Source organism: Salvelinus namaycush, chromosome 3, assembly GCF_016432855.1.
Source record: "Salvelinus namaycush isolate Seneca chromosome 3, SaNama_1.0, whole genome shotgun sequence".
NCBI classification, from domain to species: domain Eukaryota; kingdom Metazoa; phylum Chordata; class Actinopteri; order Salmoniformes; family Salmonidae; genus Salvelinus; species Salvelinus namaycush.
Window position 1 is genome coordinate 92,274,520 of NC_052309.1, and position 22,907 is coordinate 92,297,426.

The following is a 22,907-nucleotide window of genomic DNA, read 5'->3' on the forward strand; positions in this document are numbered from 1 at the left end:
TGTTAGGGCTGCGTAAGTTCGACTGAGATAGGACAATATGACACCTGAACTTGGTTAAAATAATTGTTTAATTCAAAAGTTAATAAATGGCAAATACAATTTCCGTATATACGGGTTTAATGTTTCATCACGCAGGATAAGACAGAGACTGATTTTTTCCTGACAAAGATAGTATATTAATACTCATGACAGAGATAGTTCCCACTTCCGAGCCGGCCTGTCAGAGTAGAGACTGGGCGTGGTTTAGACTTACCCAGCCTATCGTTGGTGTTGGCACATAAGCTAGTCCTAGCCCCTTTGCGCTCTCTGTTGTCCCGTCGCTGTTGCTGTGTAGATTACGCTCCTTCACCCCAGAGACTGGGTCAGACAGTTTTATAACATTGTCTGAGATATCTGCACCTGTATACATTGTCCCTGTTCTCGCTCAAGGCTAACTACAGCTTCCCAGCACTCTTATCTGAGCTAACTGTTACTTCCAGCACACACACACAGACATCCAGGCGCCCAGACCAACAGTTAGCTAATATTCAATCACGTTTGTTGTAGTATTCAATCACATATAATACAGTTACTAATATTCAATCACGTTTGTTATAGTATTACTCAGAACCTCACATATGTTCTTCGTGTGTATAGCTTATCTGTTATTGTCCATTGTACACCACAGTCAGCAGTCTCTTATTCACCCCCTCCTGTGTCTCTCTAAGATTAGCACAGTCTCAGTCACACAGTACAGCGCCCACACTACTGATACTTTGTTGCATACACACACATATTTCATACAGTACAGCGCTCTCTTTAACACACACACATTTCAGGCTGATATTCATGGTTAGACAGAGCACTGGTAAGAGTAGAGACTAATGGAAAATGCAGGTTCACAAGAGTCAGCAATTCAAACTTTAATGCATAAGAAGCCCTACTAGCTATAGTTAGTTAAGCATGTCAAAAACCTTATAAAACCCCACAAATGGCCACTGGATTGTTGCAAATAATCATGATAGAATTCTGCCAGGCTACTTTGCAGTTAACTTTTAATTGAGAAGGTTTTGGGGGAAGCCTTTCCTTTTCTACCAGAAGAAGGTTATATCATTAGCCTCATAAGCTAACGGCTCCACAAAGTGTAGACATGCGCGCGCCCCGCACGCATGCGCACAGAAACTGGGCAGTCCTGTGCCGTTTCTGAAAGTTGCGTGGAAATACGAATCACTGATGCATTTTGTTCATGTCTTATGATTCACTTGGGCAAATGATTGTTTTTCTAACAAGTTGAAGGTTTAGTTGACTTCCTCCTTAGTTCAAAACATTTTTGAATAATGTTGAATTTCTGTTTGAATGTCTGGATTCCGTGATTCCGTGCCGTATTTTAGGGCCCTATTCCATGAAGTTGTCATATGTCAACATAGGTATGCCCCCCACCCACCCCCCAAGAGTGAAATATATGGCCTGGAAATGTAAGCAAGTTTGAGCTTTTTCATGTGTTGAGTCACAACGTGGACATTCCTCTGTCTCCCGATGAGTGAGCGACACATTGCCTTTATATAGTGTACCAAGAGTTTGCCCTTCGCTTACAGCCATACCAGCCTGAATACGCCCGATCTCGGAAGCTAAGCAGGGTCGGGCCTGGTTAGTACTTGGATGGGAGACCCCTGGGAATACCAGGTGCTGTAAGCTTTTTGCTCCAGTAGAGGGTTCTCTTGTGTCATGCGTGGAGCAACTGCCTTTTATTTATCGCCCTAATAATATCATCTCTTTTATAGGACTAAATGCAGTTTGTTAGTGCTTCCCTGCCCTGCCTGCCCTGTAAATCAAATAATGGACAGTGCTTTTCCCTCAAAATGTAGGCAGTACATTCAGCATTTGTTTTTAGGCAAGGAGACTGTCAATGTCTGTAGTCCGTTAGGGCCCTGTAAATCCCTTCAATGTTTTGCCTGTGTGCGCCAGGAAGAGACCTTAGTTTTGGTTAAGCGGTGTTGCTGTACGCTCGTGTGATTGCGGAGTTTGCAAAACAATGGTGTTAGGGCTGCGTAAGTTCGACTGAGATAGGAACATATGACACCTGAACTTGGTTAAAATAATTGTTTAATTCAAAAGTTAATAATGGCAAATAAATTTCCGTATATACGGGTTTAATGTTTCATCCGCAGGATAAGACAGAGAACTGATTTGTTCTGACAAAGATATATATTAACTCATGACAGAGATAGTTCCCACTTCCGAGCCGGCCTGTCAGAGTAGAGACTGGGCGTGGTTTAGACTTACCCAGCCTATCGTTGGTGTTGGCACATAAGCTAGTATCCTAGCCCCTTTGCGCTCTCTGTTGTCCGTCGCTGTTGCTGTGTAGATTACGCTCCTTCACCCCAGACTGGGGTCAGACAGTTTTATAACATTGTCTGAGATATCTGCACCTGTATACATTGTCCACTGTTCTCGCTCAAGGCTAACTACAGCTTCCCAGCACTCTTATCTGAGCTAACTGTTACTTCCAGCACACACACACAGACATCCAGGCGCCCAGACCACATTTTAGCTAATATTCAATCACGTTTGTTGTAGTATTCAATCACATATATACAGTTACTAATATTCAATCACTGTTTGTTATAGTATTACTCAGAACCTCACATATGTTCTTCGTGTGTATAGCTTATCTGTTATTGTCCATTGTACACCACAGTCGGCAGTCTCATGATTCACCCCCTCCTGTGTCTCTCTAAGATTAGCACAGTCTCATGTCACACAGTACAGCGCCCACACTACTGATACTTTTGTTGCATCCACACACATATTTCATACAGTACAGCGCTCTCTTTAACACCACACATTTCAGGCTGATATTCATGGTTAGACAGAGCACTGTAAGAGTAGAGACTAATGGAAATGCAGGTTCACAAGAGTCAGCAATTCAAACTTTAATGCATAAGAAGCCCTACTAGCTTATAGTTAGTTAAGCATGTCAAAAACCTTTATAAACCCCACAAATGGCCACTGGATTGATGCAAATAATCATGATAGAATTCTGCCAGGCTACTTTGCAGTTAACTTTTAATTGAGAAGGTTTTGGGGGAAGCCTTTCCTTTTCTACCAAAGAAGGTTATATCATTAGCCTCATAAGCTAACGCTCCACAAAGTGTAGACATGCGCGCGCCCCGCACGCATGCGCACAGAAACTGGGCAGTCCTGTGCCGTTTCTGAAAGTTGCGTGGAAATACGAATCACTGATGCATTTTGTTCATGTCTTATGATTCACTTGGGCAAATGAATGTATTTTCTAACAAGTTGAAGGGATTTAGTTGACTTCCTCCTTAGTTCAAAACATTTTTGAATAATGTTGAATTTCTGTTTGAATGTCTGGATTCCGTGATTCCGTGCCGTATTTTATAGGGCCCTAGTCCATGAAGTTGTCATAAGTGTCAACATAGGATATGCCCCCACCCACCCCCCAAGAGTGAAATATATGGCCTGGAAATGTAAGCAAGTTTTGAGCTTTTTCAGTGTGTTGAGTCACAACGTGGACATTTCTCTGTCTCCCGATGAGTGAGCGACACATTGCCTTATATAGTGTACCAAGAGTTTGCCCTTCGCTTACGGCCATACCAGCCTGAATACGCCCGATCTCGTCCGATCTCGTAAGCTAAGCAGGGTCGGGCCTGGTTAGTACTTGGATGGGAGACCGCCTGGGAATACCAGGTGCTGTAAGCTTTTTGCTCCAGTAGAGGGTTCTCTTGTGTCATGCGTGGAGCAACTGCCTTTATTTATCGCCCTAATAATATCATCTCTTTTATAGGACTAAATGCAGTTTGTTAGTGCTTCCCTGCCCTGCCCTGCCCTAATCAAATAATGGACATTGCGTTTCCCTCAAAATGTAGGCAGTACATTCACATTTGTTTTTAGGCAAGGAGACTGTCAATGTCTGTAGTCCGTTAGGGCCCTGTAAAATCCCTTCAATGTTTTGCCTGTGTGCGCCAGGAAGAACCTTAGTTTGGTTAAGCGGTGTTGCTGTAGCGCTCGTGTGATTGCGGAGTTTGCAAAACAAATGGCCACTGGATTGATGCAAATAATCATGATAGAATTCTGCCAGGCTACTTTGCAGTTAACTTTTAATTGAGAGGTTTTGGGGAAGCCTTTCCTTTTCTACCAGAAGAAGGTTATATCATTAGCCTCATAAGCTAACGGCTCCACAAAGTGTAGACATGCGCGCGCCCCGCACGCATGCGCACAGAAACTGGGCAGTCCTGTGCCGTTTCTGAAAGTTGCGTGGAAATACGAATCACTGATGCATTTTGTTCATGTCTTATGATGATCACTTGGGCAAATGAAGTTATTTTCTAACAAGTTGAAGGGATTTAGTTGACTTCCTCCTTAGTTCAAAACATTTTGAATAATGTTGAATTTCTGTTTGAATGTCTGGATTCCGTGATTCCGTGCCGTATTTTATAGGGCCCTAGTCCATGAAGTTGTCATAAGTGTCAACATAGGATATGCCCCACCCACCCCCCAGAGTGAATATATGGCCTGGAAATGTAAGCAAGTTTTGAGCTTTTTCAGTGTGTTGAGTCACAACGTGGACATTCTCTGTCTCCCATGAGTGAGCGACACATTGCCTTTATATAGTGTACCAAGAGTTTCCCTTCGCTTACGGCCATACCAGCCTGAATACGCCGATCTCGTCCGATCTCGAGCTAAGCAGGGTCGGGCCTGGTTATACTTGGATGGAGACCGCCTGGGAATACCAGGTGCTGTAAGCTTTTTGCTCCAGTAGAGGGTTCTCTTGTGTCATGCGTGGAGCAACTGCCTTTTATTTATCGCCCTAATAATATCATCTCTTTTATAGGACTAAATGCATTTTGTTAGTGCTTCCCTCCCTGCCCTGCCCTAATCAAATAATGGACAGTGCGTTTCCCTCAAAATGTAGGCAGTACATTCAGCATTTGTTTTTAGGCAAGGAGACTGTCAATGTCTGTAGTCCGTTAGGGCCCTGTAAAATCCCTTCAATGTTTTGCCTGTGTGCGCCAGGAAGAGACCTTAGTTTGGTTAAGCGGTGTTGCTGTAGCGCTCGTGTGATTGCGGGTTTGCAAAACAAATGGCCACTGGATTGATGCAAATAATCATGATAGAATTCGCCAGGCTACTTTGCAGTTAACTTTTAATTGAAAGGTTTTGGGGAAGCCTTTCCTTTTCTACCAGAAGAAGGTATATCATTAGCCTCATAAGCTAACGGCTCCCAAAGTGTAGACATGCGCGCGCCCCGCACGCATGCGCACAGAAACTGGGCAGTCCTGTGCCGTTTCTGAAAGTTGCGTGGAATAACGAATCACTGATGCATTTTGTTCATGTCTTATGATTCACTTGGGCAAATGAATGTATTTTCTAACAAGTTGAAGGGATTTAGTTGACTTCCTCCTTAGTTCAAAACTTTTTGATAATGTTGAATTTCTGTTTGAATGTCTGATTCCGTGATTCCGTGCCGTATTTATAGGGCCCTAGTCCATGAAGTTGTCATAAGTGTCAACATAGGATATGTCCCCCACCCACCCCCCAGAGTGAAATATATGGCCTGGAAATTTAAGCAAGGTTTGAGCTTTTTCAGTGTGTTGAGTCACAACGTGGACATTTCTCTGTCTCCCATGAGTGAGCGACACATTGCCTTTATATAGTGTACCAAGAGTTTGCCCTTCGCTTAGGCCATACCAGCCTGAAAACGCCCGATCTCGTCCGATCTCGGAAGCTAAGCAGGGTCGGGCCTGGTTAGTACTTGGATGGAGACCGCCTGGGAATACCAGTTGCTGTAAGCTTTTTGCTCCAGTAGAGGGTTCTCTTGTGTCATGCGTGGAGCAACTGCCTTTTATTTATCAGCCCTATAAATCATCTCTTTTTAGACTAAATGCAGTTTGATTATTGCTTCCCTGCCCTGCCGCCCTAATCAATAATGGACATTGCGTTTCCCTCAAATGTAGGCAGTACATTCAGCATTTGTTTTTAGGCAAGGAGACTGTCAATGTCTGTAGTCCGTTAGGGCCCTGTAAAATCCCTTCAATGTTTTGCCTGTGTGCGCCAGGAAGAGACCTTAGTTTTGGTTAAGCGGTGTTGCTGTAGCGCTCGTGTGATTGCGGAGTTTGCAAAACAAATGGCCACTGGATTGATGCAAATAATCATGATAGAATTCTGCCAGGCTACTTTGCAGTTAACTTTTAATTGAGAAGGTTTGGGGGAAGCCTTTCCTTTTCTACCAGAAGAAGGTTATATCATTAGCCTCATAAGCTAACGGCTCCACAAAGTGTAGACATGCGCGCGCCCCGCACGCATGCGCACAGAAACTGGGCATCCTGTGCCGTTTCTGAAAGTTGCGTGGAAATACGAATCACTGATGCATTTTGTTCATGTCTTATGATTCACTTGGGCAAATGAATGTATTTTCTAACAAGTTGAAGGGATTTAGTTGACTTCCTCCTTAGTTCAAAACATTTTTGAATAATGTTAATTTCTGTTTGAATGTCTGGATTCCGTGATTCCGTGCCGTATTTTATAGGCCCTAGTTCCATGAAGTTGTCATAAGTGTCAACATAGGATATGCCCCCCACCCACCCCCCAAGAGTGAAATATATGGCCTGGAAATGTAAGCAAGGTTTGAGCTTTTTCAGTGTGTTGAGTCACAACGTGGACATTCCTCTGTCTCCCGATGAGTGAGCGACACATTGCCTTTATATAGTGTACCAAGAGTTTGCCCTTCGCTTACAGCCATACCAGCCTGAATACGCCCGATCTCGGAAGCTAAGCAGGGTCGGGCCTGGTTAGTACTTGGATGGGAGACCGCCTGGGAATACCAGGTGCTGTAAGCTTTTTGCTCCAGTAGAGGGTTCTCTTGTGTCATGCGTGGAGCAACTGCCTTTTATTTATCGCCCTAATAATATCATCTCTTTTATAGACTAAATGCAGTTTGTTAGTGCTTCCCTGCCCTGCCCTGCCCTAATCAATAATGGACAGTGCGTTTCCCTCAAAATGTAGGCAGTACATTCAGCATTTGTTTTTAGGCAGGAGACTGTCAATGTCTTTAGTCCGTTAGGGCCCTGTAAAATCCTTCAATGTTTTGCCTGTGTGCGCCAGGAAGAGACCTTAGTTTGGTTAAGCGGTGTTGCTGTAGCGCTCGTGTGATTGCGGAGTTTGCAAAACAAGGGTGTTAGGGCTGCGTAAGTTCGACTGAGATAGCAACAATATGAACCTGAACTTGGTTAAAATATTGTTTAATTCAAAAGTTAATAATGGCAAATACAATTTCCGTATATACGGGTTTAATGTTTCATCACGCAGGATAAGACAGAGAACTGATTTGTTCCTGACAAAGATAGTATATTATACTCATGACAGAGATAGTTCCCACTTCCAGCCGGCCTGTCAGAGTAGAGACTGGGCGTGGTTTAGACTTACCCAGCCTATCGTTGGTGTTGGCACATAAGCTAGTCCTAGCCCCTTTGCGCTCTCTGTTGTCCCGTCGCTGTTGCTTTGTAATTACGCTCCTTCACCCCAGAGACTGGGGTCAGACGTTTTATAACATTGTCTGAGATATCTGCACGTATACATTGTCCACTGTTCTCGCTCAAGGCTAACTACAGCTTCCCAGCACTCTTATCGAGCTAACTGTTACTTCCAGCACACACACACAGACATCAGGCGCCCAGACCAACAGTTGCTAATATTCAATCACGTTTGTTGTAGTATTCAATCACATATAATACAGTTACTAATATTCAATCACGTTTGTTATAGTATTACTCAGAACCTCACATATGTTCTTCGTGTGTATAGCTTATCTGTTATTGTCATTGTACACCACAGTCAGCAGTCCATGATTCACCCCCTCCTGTGTCCTCTAAGATTAGCCACGTCTCAGTCACACAGTCAGCGCCCACACTACTGATACTTTGTTGCATACACACACATATTTCATACAGTACAGCGCTCTCTTTAACACACACACATTTCAGGCTGATATTCATGGTTAGACAGAGCACTGGTAAGAGTAGAGACTAATGGAAAATGCAGGTTCACAAGAGTCAGCAATTCAAACTTTAATGCATAAGAAGCCCTACTAGCTTATAGTTAGTTAAGCATGTCAAAAAACCTTTATAAAACCCCACAAATGGCCACTGGATTGATGCAAATAATCATGATAGAATTCTGCCAGGCTACTGCAGTTAACTTTTAATTGAGAAGGTTTTGGGGAAGCCTTTCCTTTTCTACCAGAAGAAGGTTATATCATTAGCCTCATAAGCTAACGGCTCCACAAAGTGTAGACATGCGCGCGCCCGCACGCATGCGCACAGAAACTGGGCAGTCCGTGCCGTTTCTGAAAGTTTGCGTGGAAATACGAATCACTGATGCATTTTGTTCATGTCTTATGATTCACTTGGGCAAATGAATGTATTTTCTAACAAGTTGAAGGGATTTAGTTGACTTCCTCCTTAGTTCAAAACATTTTTGAATAATGTTTGATTCTGTTTGAATGTCTGGATTCCGTGATTCCGTGCCGTATTTTATAGGGCCCTAGTCCATGAAGTTGTCATAAGTGTCAACATAGATATCCCCCCCACCCACCCCCCAAGAGTGAAATATATGGCCTGGAAATGTAAGCAAGGTTTGAGCTTTTTCAGTGTGTTGAGTCACAACGTGGACATTTCTCTGTCTCCCGATGAGTGAGCGACACATTGCCTTTATATAGTGTACCAAGAGTTTGCCCTTCGCTACGGCCATACCAGCCTGAATACGCCCGATCTCGTCCGTCTCGGAAGCTAAGCAGGGTCGGGCCTGGTTATACTTGGATGGGAGACCGCCTGGAATACCAGGTGCTGTAAGCTTTTTGCTCCAGTAGAGGGTTCTCTTGTGTCATGCGTGGAGCAACTGCCTTTTATTATCGCCCTAATAATATCATCTCTTTTATAGGACTAAATGCAGTTTGTTAGTGCTTCCCTGCCCTGCCCTGCCCTGTTCAATCAAATAATGGACATGCGTTTCCCTCAAAATGTGGCAGTACATTCAGCATTTGTTTTTAGGCAAGGAGACTGTCAATGTCTGTAGTCCGTTAGGGCCCTGTAAAATCCCTTCAATGTTTTGCCTGTGTGCGCCAGGAAGAGACCTTAGTTTGGTTAAGCGGTGTTGCTGTAGCGCTCGTGTGATTGCGGAGTTTGCAAAACAAATGGTGTTAGGGCTGCGTAAGTTTCGACTGAGATAGCGAACAATATGACACCTGAACTTGGTTAAAATAATTGTTTATTCAAAAGTTAATAAATGGCAAATACAATTTCCGTATATACGGGTTTAATTTTCATCACGCAGGATAAGACAGAGAACTGATTTGTTCCTGACAAAGATAGTATATTATACTCATGACAGAATAGTTCCCACTTCCGAGCCGGCCTGTCAGAGTAGAGACTGGGCGTGGTTTAGACTTACCCAGCCTATCGTTGGTGTTGGCACATAAGCTAGTCCTAGCCCCTTTGCGCTCTCTGTTGTCCCGTCGCTGTTGCTGTGTAGATTACGCTCCTTCACCCCAGAGACTGGGGTCAGACAGTTTTTATACATTGTCTGAGATATCTGCACCTGTATACATTGTCCACTGTTCTCCTCAAGGCTAACTACAGCTTCCCAGCACTCTTATCTGAGCTAACTGTTACTTCCAGCACACACACACAGACATCCAGGCGCCCAACCAACAGTTAGCTAATATTCAATCACGTTTGTTGTAGTATTCAATCACATATAATACAGTACTAATATTCAATCACGTTTGTTATAGTATTACTCAGAACCTCACATATGTTCTCGTGTGTATAGCTTATCTGTTATTGTCCATTGTACACCACAGTCAGCAGTCTCATGATTCACCCCCTCCTGTGTCTCTCTAAGATAGTACACAGTCTCAGTCACACAGTAACGCGCCCACTACTGATACTTTGTTGCATACACACACATATTTCATACAGTACAGCGCTCTCTTTAACACACACACATTTCAGGCTGATATTCATGGTTAGACAGAGCACTGGTAAGAGTAGAGACTAATGGAAAATGCAGGTTCACAAGAGTCAGCAATTCAACTTTAATGCATAAGAAGCCCTACTAGCTTATAGTTAGTTAAGCATTGTCAAAAAACCTTTATAAAACCCCACAAATGGCCACTGGATTGATGCAAATAATCATGACATGATAGAATTCTGCCAGGCTACTTTGCAGTTAACTTTTAATTGAGAAGGTTTTGGGGGAAGCCTTTCCTTTTCTACCAGAAGAAGGTTATATCATTAGCCTCATAAGCTAACGGCTCCACAAAGTGTAGACATGCGCGCGCCCCGCACGCATGCGCACAGAAACTGGGCAGTCCTGTGCCGTTTCTGAAAGTTGCGTGGAAATACGAATCACTGATGCATTTTGTTCATGTCTTATGATTCACTTGGGCAAATGAATGTATTTTCTAACAAGTTGAAGGGATTTAGTTGACTTCCTCCTTAGTTCAAAACATTTTTGAATAATGTTGAATTTCTGTTTGAATGTCTGGATTCCGTGATTCCGTGCCGTATTTTATAGGGCCCTAGTCCATGAAGTTGTCATAAGTGTCAACATAGGATATGCCCCCCACCCACCCCCCAAGAGTGAAATATATGGCCTGGAAATGTAAGCAAGGTTTGAGCTTTTTCAGTGTGTTGAGTCACAACGTGGACATTTCTCTGTCTCCCGATGAGTGAGCGACACATTGCCTTTATATAGTGTACCAAGAGTTTGCCCTTCGCTTACGGCCATACCAGCCTGAATACGCCCGATCTCGTAAGCTAAGCAGGGTCGGGCCTGGTTAGTACTTGGATGGGAGACCGCCTGGGAATACCAGGTGCTGTAAGCTTTTTGCTCCAGTAGAGGGTTCTCTTGTGTCATGCGTGGAGCAACTGCCTTTTATTTATCGCCCTAATAATATCATCTCTTTTATAGGACTAAATGCAGTTTGTTAGTGCTTCCCTGCCCTGCCCTGCCCTGTTCAAATCAAATAATGGACAGTGCGTTTCCCTCAAAATGTAGGCAGTACATTCAGCATTTGTTTTTAGGCAAGGAGACTGTCAATGTCTGTAGTCCGTTAGGGCCCTGTAAAATCCCTTCAATGTTTTGCCTGTGTGCGCCAGGAAGAGACCTTAGTTTGGTTAAGCGGTGTTGCTGTAGCGCTCGTGTGATTGCGGAGTTTGCAAAACAAATGGTGTTAGGGCTGCGTAAGTTCGACTGAGATAGGAACAATATGACACCTGAACTTGGTTAAAATAATTGTTTAATTCAAAAGTTAATAAATGGCAAATACAATTTCCGTATATACGGGTTTAATGTTTCATCACGCAGGATAAGACAGAGAACTGATTTGTTCCTGACAAAGATAGTATATTATACTCATGACAGAGATAGTTCCCACTTCCGAGCCGGCCTGTCAGAGTAGAGACTGGGCGTGGTTTAGACTTACCCAGCCTATCGTTGGTGTTGGCACATAAGCTAGTCCTAGCCCCTTTGCGCTCTCTGTTGTCCCGTCGCTGTTGCTGTGTAGATTACGCTCCTTCACCCCAGAGACTGGGGTCAGACAGTTTTATAACATTGTCTGAGATATCTGCACCTGTATACATTGTCCACTGTTCTCGCTCAAGGCTAACTACAGCTTCCCAGCACTCTTATCTGAGCTAACTGTTACTTCCAGCACACACACACAGACATCCAGGCGCCCAGACCAACAGTTAGCTAATATTCAATCACGTTTGTTGTAGTATTCAATCACATATAATACAGTTACTAATATTCAATCACGTTTGTTATAGTATTACTCAGAACCTCACATATGTTCTTCGTGTGTATAGCTTATCTGTTATTGTCCATTGTACACCACAGTCAGCAGTCTCATGATTCACCCCCTCCTGTGTCTCTCTAAGATTAGCACAGTCTCAGTCACACAGTACAGCGCCCACACTACTGATACTTTGTTGCATACACACACATATTTCATACAGTACAGCGCTCTCTTTAACACACACACATTTCAGGCTGATATTCATGGTTAGACAGAGCACTGGTAAGAGTAGAGACTAATGGAAAATGCAGGTTCACAAGAGTCAGCAATTCAAACTTTAATGCATAAGAAGCCCTACTAGCTTATAGTTAGTTAAGCATGTCAAAAAACCTTTATAAAACCCCACAAATGGCCACTGGATTGATGCAAATAATCATGATAGAATTCTGCCAGGCTACTTTGCAGTTAACTTTTAATTGAGAAGGTTTTGGGGGAAGCCTTTCCTTTTCTACCAGAAGAAGGTTATATCATTAGCCTCATAAGCTAACGGCTCCACAAAGTGTAGACATGCGCGCGCCCCGCACGCATGCGCACAGAAACTGGGCAGTCCTGTGCCGTTTCTGAAAGTTGCGTGGAAATACGAATCACTGATGCATTTTGTTCATGTCTTATGATTCACTTGGGCAAATGAATGTATTTTCTAACAAGTTGAAGGGATTTAGTTGACTTCCTCCTTAGTTCAAAACATTTTTGAATAATGTTGAATTTCTGTTTGAATGTCTGGATTCCGTGATTCCGTGCCGTATTTTATAGGGCCCTAGTCCATGAAGTTGTCATAAGTGTCAACATAGGATATGCCCCCCACCCACCCCCCAAGAGTGAAATATATGGCCTGGAAATGTAAGCAAGGTTTGAGCTTTTTCAGTGTGTTGAGTCACAACGTGGACATTTCTCTGTCTCCCGATGAGTGAGCGACACATTGCCTTTATATAGTGTACCAAGAGTTTGCCCTTCGCTTACGGCCATACCAGCCTGAATACGCCCGATCTCGTCCGATCTCGGAAGCTAAGCAGGGTCGGGCCTGGTTAGTACTTGGATGGGAGACCGCCTGGGAATACCAGGTGCTGTAAGCTTTTTGCTCCAGTAGAGGGTTCTCTTGTGTCATGCGTGGAGCAACTGCCTTTTATTTATCGCCCTAATAATATCATCTCTTTTATAGGACTAAATGCAGTTTGTTAGTGCTTCCCTGCCCTGCCCTGCCCTAATCAAATAATGGACAGTGCGTTTCCCTCAAAATGTAGGCAGTACATTCAGCATTTGTTTTTAGGCAAGGAGACTGTCAATGTCTGTAGTCCGTTAGGGCCCTGTAAAATCCCTTCAATGTTTTGCCTGTGTGCGCCAGGAAGAGACCTTAGTTTGGTTAAGCGGTGTTGCTGTAGCGCTCGTGTGATTGCGGAGTTTGCAAAACAAATGGCCACTGGATTGATGCAAATAATCATGATAGAATTCTGCCAGGCTACTTTGCAGTTAACTTTTAATTGAGAAGGTTTTGGGGGAAGCCTTTCCTTTTCTACCAGAAGAAGGTTATATCATTAGCCTCATAAGCTAACGGCTCCACAAAGTGTAGACATGCGCGCGCCCCGCACGCATGCGCACAGAAACTGGGCAGTCCTGTGCCGTTTCTGAAAGTTGCGTGGAAATACGAATCACTGATGCATTTTGTTCATGTCTTATGATTCACTTGGGCAAATGAATGTATTTTCTAACAAGTTGAAGGGATTTAGTTGACTTCCTCCTTAGTTCAAAACATTTTTGAATAATGTTGAATTTCTGTTTGAATGTCTGGATTCCGTGATTCCGTGCCGTATTTTATAGGGCCCTAGTCCATGAAGTTGTCATAAGTGTCAACATAGGATATGCCCCCCACCCACCCCCCAAGAGTGAAATATATGGCCTGGAAATGTAAGCAAGGTTTGAGCTTTTTCAGTGTGTTGAGTCACAACGTGGACATTTCTCTGTCTCCCGATGAGTGAGCGACACATTGCCTTTATATAGTGTACCAAGAGTTTGCCCTTCGCTTACGGCCATACCAGCCTGAATACGCCCGATCTCGTCCGATCTCGGAAGCTAAGCAGGGTCGGGCCTGGTTAGTACTTGGATGGGAGACCGCCTGGGAATACCAGGTGCTGTAAGCTTTTTGCTCCAGTAGAGGGTTCTCTTGTGTCATGCGTGGAGCAACTGCCTTTTATTTATCGCCCTAATAATATCATCTCTTTTATAGGACTAAATGCAGTTTGTTAGTGCTTCCCTGCCCTGCCCTGCCCTAATCAAATAATGGACAGTGCGTTTCCCTCAAAATGTAGGCAGTACATTCAGCATTTGTTTTTAGGCAAGGAGACTGTCAATGTCTGTAGTCCGTTAGGGCCCTGTAAAATCCCTTCAATGTTTTGCCTGTGTGCGCCAGGAAGAGACCTTAGTTTGGTTAAGCGGTGTTGCTGTAGCGCTCGTGTGATTGCGGAGTTTGCAAAACAAATGGCCACTGGATTGATGCAAATAATCATGATAGAATTCTGCCAGGCTACTTTGCAGTTAACTTTTAATTGAGAAGGTTTTGGGGGAAGCCTTTCCTTTTCTACCAGAAGAAGGTTATATCATTAGCCTCATAAGCTAACGGCTCCACAAAGTGTAGACATGCGCGCGCCCCGCACGCATGCGCACAGAAACTGGGCAGTCCTGTGCCGTTTCTGAAAGTTGCGTGGAAATACGAATCACTGATGCATTTTGTTCATGTCTTATGATTCACTTGGGCAAATGAATGTATTTTCTAACAAGTTGAAGGGATTTAGTTGACTTCCTCCTTAGTTCAAAACATTTTTGAATAATGTTGAATTTCTGTTTGAATGTCTGGATTCCGTGATTCCGTGCCGTATTTTATAGGGCCCTAGTCCATGAAGTTGTCATAAGTGTCAACATAGGATATGCCCCCCACCCACCCCCCAAGAGTGAAATATATGGCCTGGAAATGTAAGCAAGGTTTGAGCTTTTTCAGTGTGTTGAGTCACAACGTGGACATTTCTCTGTCTCCCGATGAGTGAGCGACACATTGCCTTTATATAGTGTACCAAGAGTTTGCCCTTCGCTTACGGCCATACCAGCCTGAATACGCCCGATCTCGTCCGATCTCGGAAGCTAAGCAGGGTCGGGCCTGGTTAGTACTTGGATGGGAGACCGCCTGGGAATACCAGGTGCTGTAAGCTTTTTGCTCCAGTAGAGGGTTCTCTTGTGTCATGCGTGGAGCAACTGCCTTTTATTTATCGCCCTAATAATATCATCTCTTTTATAGGACTAAATGCAGTTTGTTAGTGCTTCCCTGCCCTGCCCTGCCCTAATCAAATAATGGACAGTGCGTTTCCCTCAAAATGTAGGCAGTACATTCAGCATTTGTTTTTAGGCAAGGAGACTGTCAATGTCTGTAGTCCGTTAGGGCCCTGTAAAATCCCTTCAATGTTTTGCCTGTGTGCGCCAGGAAGAGACCTTAGTTTGGTTAAGCGGTGTTGCTGTAGCGCTCGTGTGATTGCGGAGTTTGCAAAACAAATGGCCACTGGATTGATGCAAATAATCATGATAGAATTCTGCCAGGCTACTTTGCAGTTAACTTTTAATTGAGAAGGTTTTGGGGGAAGCCTTTCCTTTTCTACCAGAAGAAGGTTATATCATTAGCCTCATAAGCTAACGGCTCCACAAAGTGTAGACATGCGCGCGCCCCGCACGCATGCGCACAGAAACTGGGCAGTCCTGTGCCGTTTCTGAAAGTTGCGTGGAAATACGAATCACTGATGCATTTTGTTCATGTCTTATGATTCACTTGGGCAAATGAATGTATTTTCTAACAAGTTGAAGGGATTTAGTTGACTTCCTCCTTAGTTCAAAACATTTTTGAATAATGTTGAATTTCTGTTTGAATGTCTGGATTCCGTGATTCCGTGCCGTATTTTATAGGGCCCTAGTCCATGAAGTTGTCATAAGTGTCAACATAGGATATGCCCCCCACCCACCCCCCAAGAGTGAAATATATGGCCTGGAAATGTAAGCAAGGTTTGAGCTTTTTCAGTGTGTTGAGTCACAACGTGGACATTTCTCTGTCTCCCGATGAGTGAGCGACACATTGCCTTTATATAGTGTACCAAGAGTTTGCCCTTCGCTTACGGCCATACCAGCCTGAATACGCCCGATCTCGTCCGATCTCGGAAGCTAAGCAGGGTCGGGCCTGGTTAGTACTTGGATGGGAGACCGCCTGGGAATACCAGGTGCTGTAAGCTTTTTGCTCCAGTAGAGGGTTCTCTTGTGTCATGCGTGGAGCAACTGCCTTTTATTTATCGCCCTAATAATATCATCTCTTTTATAGGACTAAATGCAGTTTGTTAGTGCTTCCCTGCCCTGCCCTGCCCTAATCAAATAATGGACAGTGCGTTTCCCTCAAAATGTAGGCAGTACATTCAGCATTTGTTTTTAGGCAAGGAGACTGTCAATGTCTGTAGTCCGTTAGGGCCCTGTAAAATCCCTTCAATGTTTTGCCTGTGTGCGCCAGGAAGAGACCTTAGTTTGGTTAAGCGGTGTTGCTGTAGCGCTCGTGTGATTGCGGAGTTTGCAAAACAAATGGTGTTAGGGCTGCGTAAGTTCGACTGAGATAGCAACAATATGACACCTGAACTTGGTTAAAATAATTGTTTAATTCAAAAGTTAATAAATGGCAAATACAATTTCCGTATATACGGGTTTAATGTTTCATCACGCAGGATAAGACAGAGAACTGATTTGTTCCTGACAAAGATAGTATATTATACTCATGACAGAGATAGTTCCCACTTCCGAGCCGGCCTGTCAGAGTAGAGACTGGGCGTGGTTTAGACTTACCCAGCCTATCGTTGGTGTTGGCACATAAGCTAGTCCTAGCCCCTTTGCGCTCTCTGTTGTCCCGTCGCTGTTGCTGTGTAGATTACGCTCCTTCACCCCAGAGACTGGGGTCAGACAGTTTTATAACATTGTCTGAGATATCTGCACCTGTATACATTGTCCACTGTTCTCGCTCAAGGCTAACTACAGCTTCCCAGCACTCTTATCTGAGCTAACTGTTACTTCCAGCACACACACACAGACATCCAGGCGCCCAGACCAACAGTTAGCTAATATTCAATCACGTTTGTTGTAGTATTCAATCACATATAATACAGTTGCTAATATTCAATCACGTTTGTTATAGTATTACTCAGAACCTCACATATGTTCTTCGTGTGTATAGCTTATCTGTTATTGTCCATTGTACACCACAGTCAGCAGTCTCATGATTCACCCCCTCCTGTGTCTCTCTAAGATTAGCACAGTCTCAGTCACACAGTACAGCGCCCACACTACTGATACTTTGTTGCATACACACACATATTTCATACAGTACAGCGCTCTCTTTAACACACACACATTTCAGGCTGATATTCATGGTTAGACAGAGCACTGGTAAGAGTAGAGACTAATGGAAAATGCAGGTTCACAAGAGTCAGCAATTCAAACTTTAATGCATAAGAAGCCCTACTAGCTTATAGTTAGTTAAGCATGTCAAAAAACCTTTATAAAACCCCACAAATGGCCACTGGATTGATGCAAATAATCATGATAGAATTCTGCCAGGCTACTTTGCAGTTAACTTTTAATTGAGAAGGTTTTGGGGGAAGCCTTTCCTTTTCTACCAGAAGAAGGTTATATCATTAGCCTCATAAGCTAACGGCTCCACAAAGTGTAGACATGCGCGCGCCCCGCACGCATGCGCACAGAAACTGGGCAGTCCTGTGCCGTTTCTGAAAGTTGCGTGGAAATACGAATCACTGATGCATTTTGTTCATGTCTTATGATTCACTTGGGCAAATGAATGTATTTTCTAACAAGTTGAAGGGATTTAGTTGACTTCCTCCTTAGTTCAAAACATTTTTGAATAATGTTGAATTTCTGTTTGAATGTCTGGATTCCGTGATTCCGTGCCGTATTTTATAGGGCCCTAGTCCATGAAGTTGTCATAAGTGTCAACATAGGATATGCCCCCCACCCACCCCCCAAGAGTGAAATATATGGCCTGGAAATGTAAGCAAGGTTTGAGCTTTTTCAGTGTGTTGAGTCACAACGTGGACATTTCTCTGTCTCCCGATGAGTGAGCGACACATTGCCTTTATATAGTGTACCAAGAGTTTGCCCTTCGCTTACGGCCATACCAGCCTGAATACGCCCGATCTCGTCCGATCTCGGAAGCTAAGCAGGGTCGGGCCTGGTTAGTACTTGGATGGGAGACCGCCTGGGAATACCAGGTGCTGTAAGCTTTTTGCTCCAGTAGAGGGTTCTCTTGTGTCATGCGTGGAGCAACTGCCTTTTATTTATCGCCCTAATAATATCATCTCTTTTATAGGACTAAATGCAGTTTGTTAGTGCTTCCCTGCCCTGCCCTGCCCTGTTCAAATCAAATAATGGACAGTGCGTTTCCCTCAAAATGTAGGCAGTACATTCAGCATTTGTTTTTAGGCAAGGAGACTGTCAATGTCTGTAGTCCGTTAGGGCCCTGTAAAATCCCTTCAATGTTTTGCCTGTGTGCGCCAGGAAGAGACCTTAGTTTGGTTAAGCGGTGTTGCTGTAGCGCTCGTGTGATTGCGGAGTTTGCAAAACAAATGGTGTTAGGGCTGCGTAAGTTCGACTGAGATAGCAACAATATGACACCTGAACTTGGTTAAAATAATTGTTTAATTCAAAAGTTAATAAATGGCAAATACAATTTCCGTATATACGGGTTTAATGTTTCATCACGCAGGATAAGACAGAGAACTGATTTGTTCCTGACAAAGATAGTATATTATACTCATGACAGAGATAGTTCCCACTTCCGAGCCGGCCTGTCAGAGTAGAGACTGGGCGTGGTTTAGACTTACCCAGCCTATCGTTGGTGTTGGCACATAAGCTAGTCCTAGCCCCTTTGCGCTCTCTGTTGTCCCGTCGCTGTTGCTGTGTAGATTACGCTCCTTCACCCCAGAGACTGGGGTCAGACAGTTTTATAACATTGTCTGAGATATCTGCACCTGTATACATTGTCCACTGTTCTCGCTCAAGGCTAACTACAGCTTCCCAGCACTCTTATCTGAGCTAACTGTTACTTCCAGCACACACACACAGACATCCAGGCGCCCAGACCAACAGTTAGCTAATATTCAATCACGTTTGTTGTAGTATTCAATCACATATAATACAGTTACTAATATTCAATCACGTTTGTTATAGTATTACTCAGAACCTCACATATGTTCTTCGTGTGTATAGCTTATCTGTTATTGTCCATTGTACACCACAGTCAGCAGTCTCATGATTCACCCCCTCCTGTGTCTCTCTAAGATTAGCACAGTCTCAGTCACACAGTACAGCGCCCACACTACTGATACTTTGTTGCATACACACACATATTTCATACAGTACAGCGCTCTCTTTAACACACACACATTTCAGGCTGATATTCATGGTTAGACAGAGCACTGGTAAGAGTAGAGACTAATGGAAAATGCAGGTTCACAAGAGTCAGCAATTCAAACTTTAATGCATAAGAAGCCCTACTAGCTTATAGTTAGTTAAGCATGTCAAAAAACCTTTATAAAACCCCACAAATGGCCACTGGATTGATGCAAATAATCATGATAGAATTCTGCCAGGCTACTTTGCAGTTAACTTTTAATTGAGAAGGTTTTGGGGGAAGCCTTTCCTTTTCTACCAGAAGAAGGTTATATCATTAGCCTCATAAGCTAACGGCTCCACAAAGTGTAGACATGCGCGCGCCCCGCACGCATGCGCACAGAAACTGGGCAGTCCTGTGCCGTTTCTGAAAGTTGCGTGGAAATACGAATCACTGATGCATTTTGTTCATGTCTTATGATTCACTTGGGCAAATGAATGTATTTTCTAACAAGTTGAAGGGATTTAGTTGACTTCCTCCTTAGTTCAAAACATTTTTGAATAATGTTGAATTTCTGTTTGAATGTCTGGATTCCGTGATTCCGTGCCGTATTTTATAGGGCCCTAGTCCATGAAGTTGTCATAAGTGTCAACATAGGATATGCCCCCCACCCACCCCCCAAGAGTGAAATATATGGCCTGGAAATGTAAGCAAGGTTTGAGCTTTTTCAGTGTGTTGAGTCACAACGTGGACATTTCTCTGTCTCCCGATGAGTGAGCGACACATTGCCTTTATATAGTGTACCAAGAGTTTGCCCTTCGCTTACGGCCATACCAGCCTGAATACGCCCGATCTCGTCCGATCTCGGAAGCTAAGCAGGGTCGGGCCTGGTTAGTACTTGGATGGGAGACCGCCTGGGAATACCAGGTGCTGTAAGCTTTTTGCTCCAGTAGAGGGTTCTCTTGTGTCATGCGTGGAGCAACTGCCTTTTATTTATCGCCCTAATAATATCATCTCTTTTATAGGACTAAATGCAGTTTGTTAGTGCTTCCCTGCCCTGCCCTGCCCTGTTCAAATCAAATAATGGACAGTGCGTTTCCCTCAAAATGTAGGCAGTACATTCAGCATTTGTTTTTAGGCAAGGAGACTGTCAATGTCTGTAGTCCGTTAGGGCCCTGTAAAATCCCTTCAATGTTTTGCCTGTGTGCGCCAGGAAGAGACCTTAGTTTGGTTAAGCGGTGTTGCTGTAGCGCTCGTGTGATTGCGGAGTTTGCAAAACAAATGGTGTTAGGGCTGCGTAAGTTCGACTGAGATAGGAACAATATGACACCTGAACTTGGTTAAAATAATTGTTTAATTCAAAAGTTAATAAATGGCAAATACAATTTCCGTATATACGGGTTTAATGTTTCATCACGCAGGATAAGACAGAGAACTGATTTGTTCCTGACAAAGATAGTATATTATACTCATGACAGAGATAGTTCCCACTTCCGAGCCGGCCTGTCAGAGTAGAGACTGGGCGTGGTTTAGACTTACCCAGCCTATCGTTGGTGTTGGCACATAAGCTAGTCCTAGCCCCTTTGCGCTCTCTGTTGTCCCGTCGCTGTTGCTGTGTAGATTACGCTCCTTCACCCCAGAGACTGGGGTCAGACAGTTTTATAACATTGTCTGAGATATCTGCACCTGTATACATTGTCCACTGTTCTCGCTCAAGGCTAACTACAGCTTCCCAGCACTCTTATCTGAGCTAACTGTTACTTCCAGCACACACACACAGACATCCAGGCGCCCAGACCAACAGTTAGCTAATATTCAATCACGTTTGTTGTAGTATTCAATCACATATAATACAGTTACTAATATTCAATCACGTTTGTTATAGTATTACTCAGAACCTCACATATGTTCTTCGTGTGTATAGCTTATCTGTTATTGTCCATTGTACACCACAGTCAGCAGTCTCATGATTCACCCCCTCCTGTGTCTCTCTAAGATTAGCACAGTCTCAGTCACACAGTACAGCGCCCACACTACTGATACTTTGTTGCATACACACACATATTTCATACAGTACAGCGCTCTCTTTAACACACACACATTTCAGGCTGATATTCATGGTTAGACAGAGCACTGGTAAGAGTAGAGACTAATGGAAAATGCAGGTTCACAAGAGTCAGCAATTCAAACTTTAATGCATAAGAAGCCCTACTAGCTTATAGTTAGTTAAGCATGTCAAAAAACCTTTATAAAACCCCACAAATGGCCACTGGATTGATGCAAATAATCATGATAGAATTCTGCCAGGCTACTTTGCAGTTAACTTTTAATTGAGAAGGTTTTGGGGGAAGCCTTTCCTTTTCTACCAGAAGAAGGTTATATCATTAGCCTCATAAGCTAACGGCTCCACAAAGTGTAGACATGCGCGCGCCCCGCACGCATGCGCACAGAAACTGGGCAGTCCTGTGCCGTTTCTGAAAGTTGCGTGGAAATACGAATCACTGATGCATTTTGTTCATGTCTTATGATTCACTTGGGCAAATGAATGTATTTTCTAACAAGTTGAAGGGATTTAGTTGACTTCCTCCTTAGTTCAAAACATTTTTGAATAATGTTGAATTTCTGTTTGAATGTCTGGATTCCGTGATTCCGTGCCGTATTTTATAGGGCCCTAGTCCATGAAGTTGTCATAAGTGTCAACATAGGATATGCCCCCCACCCACCCCCCAAGAGTGAAATATATGGCCTGGAAATGTAAGCAAGGTTTGAGCTTTTTCAGTGTGTTGAGTCACAACGTGGACATTTCTCTGTCTCCCGATGAGTGAGCGACACATTGCCTTTATATAGTGTACCAAGAGTTTGCCCTTCGCTTACGGCCATACCAGCCTGAATACGCCCGATCTCGTAAGCTAAGCAGGGTCGGGCCTGGTTAGTACTTGGATGGGAGACCGCCTGGGAATACCAGGTGCTGTAAGCTTTTTGCTCCAGTAGAGGGTTCTCTTGTGTCATGCGTGGAGCAACTTCCTTTTATTTATCGCCCTAATAATATCATCTCTTTTATTGGACTAAATGCAGTTTGTTAGTGCTTCCCTGCCCTGCCCTGCCCTGTTCAAATCAAATAATGGACAGTGCGTTTCCCTCAAAATGTAGGCAGTACATTCAGCATTTGTTTTTAGGCAAGGAGACTGTCAATGTCTGTAGTCCGTTAGGGCCCTGTAAAATCCCTTCAATGTTTTGCCTGTGTGCGCCAGGAAGAGACCTTAGTTTGGTTAAGCGGTGTTGCTGTAGCGCTCGTGTGATTGCGGAGTTTGCAAAACAAATGGTGTTAGGGCTGCGTAAGTTCGACTGAGATAGGAACAATATGACACCTGAACTTGGTTAAAATAATTGTTTAATTCAAAAGTTAATAAATGGCAAATACAATTTCCGTATATACGGGTTTAATGTTTCATCACGCAGGATAAGACAGAGAACTGATTTGTTCCTGACAAAGATAGTATATTATACTCGTGACAGAGATAGTTCCCGCTTCCGAGCCGGCCTGTCAGAGTAGAGACTGGGCGTGGTTTAGACTTACCCAGCCTATCGTTGGTGTTGGCGCATAAGCTAGTCCTAGCCCCTTTGCGCTCTCTGTTG

The 22,907-nt window shown here is 43.7% G+C and overlaps 7 non-coding genes and 7 pseudogenes across 7 annotated transcripts; all 14 read left to right on the top strand.

Moving 5' to 3' along the window:
- The first annotated feature begins 1,566 nt into the window (after nt 1-1,566).
- On the top strand, nt 1,567-1,674 carry LOC120045267 (annotated as a pseudogene).
- Nucleotides 1,675-3,583: 1,909 nt separating this feature from the next.
- Nucleotides 3,584-3,702, top strand: LOC120045261. The gene has a single exon (XR_005476690.1). It is a non-coding gene; the product is annotated as a 5S ribosomal RNA (ribosomal RNA).
- Nucleotides 3,703-4,634: 932 nt separating this feature from the next.
- On the top strand, nt 4,635-4,748 carry LOC120045270 (annotated as a pseudogene).
- Nucleotides 4,749-5,678: 930 nt separating this feature from the next.
- LOC120045268 lies at nt 5,679-5,795 on the top strand (annotated as a pseudogene).
- A 935-nt stretch (nt 5,796-6,730) lies between these two features.
- On the top strand, nt 6,731-6,839 carry LOC120045263 (annotated as a pseudogene).
- A 1,898-nt stretch (nt 6,840-8,737) lies between these two features.
- Nucleotides 8,738-8,852, top strand: LOC120045271 (annotated as a pseudogene).
- A 1,924-nt stretch (nt 8,853-10,776) lies between these two features.
- On the top strand, nt 10,777-10,885 carry LOC120045264 (annotated as a pseudogene).
- Nucleotides 10,886-12,814: 1,929 nt separating this feature from the next.
- LOC120045203 lies at nt 12,815-12,933 on the top strand. Its single transcript, XR_005476636.1, has one exon. It is a non-coding gene; the product is annotated as a 5S ribosomal RNA (ribosomal RNA).
- Nucleotides 12,934-13,876: 943 nt separating this feature from the next.
- On the top strand, nt 13,877-13,995 carry LOC120045265. Its single transcript, XR_005476692.1, has one exon. It is a non-coding gene; the product is annotated as a 5S ribosomal RNA (ribosomal RNA).
- A 943-nt stretch (nt 13,996-14,938) lies between these two features.
- LOC120045273 lies at nt 14,939-15,057 on the top strand. Its single transcript, XR_005476693.1, has one exon. It is a non-coding gene; the product is annotated as a 5S ribosomal RNA (ribosomal RNA).
- A 943-nt stretch (nt 15,058-16,000) lies between these two features.
- Nucleotides 16,001-16,119, top strand: LOC120045274. The gene has a single exon (XR_005476694.1). It is a non-coding gene; the product is annotated as a 5S ribosomal RNA (ribosomal RNA).
- Nucleotides 16,120-18,043: 1,924 nt separating this feature from the next.
- On the top strand, nt 18,044-18,162 carry LOC120045278. The gene has a single exon (XR_005476697.1). It is a non-coding gene; the product is annotated as a 5S ribosomal RNA (ribosomal RNA).
- Nucleotides 18,163-20,091: 1,929 nt separating this feature from the next.
- LOC120045209 lies at nt 20,092-20,210 on the top strand. Its single transcript, XR_005476642.1, has one exon. It is a non-coding gene; the product is annotated as a 5S ribosomal RNA (ribosomal RNA).
- Nucleotides 20,211-22,139: 1,929 nt separating this feature from the next.
- LOC120045266 lies at nt 22,140-22,248 on the top strand (annotated as a pseudogene).
- Nucleotides 22,249-22,907: the final 659 nt, after the last annotated feature.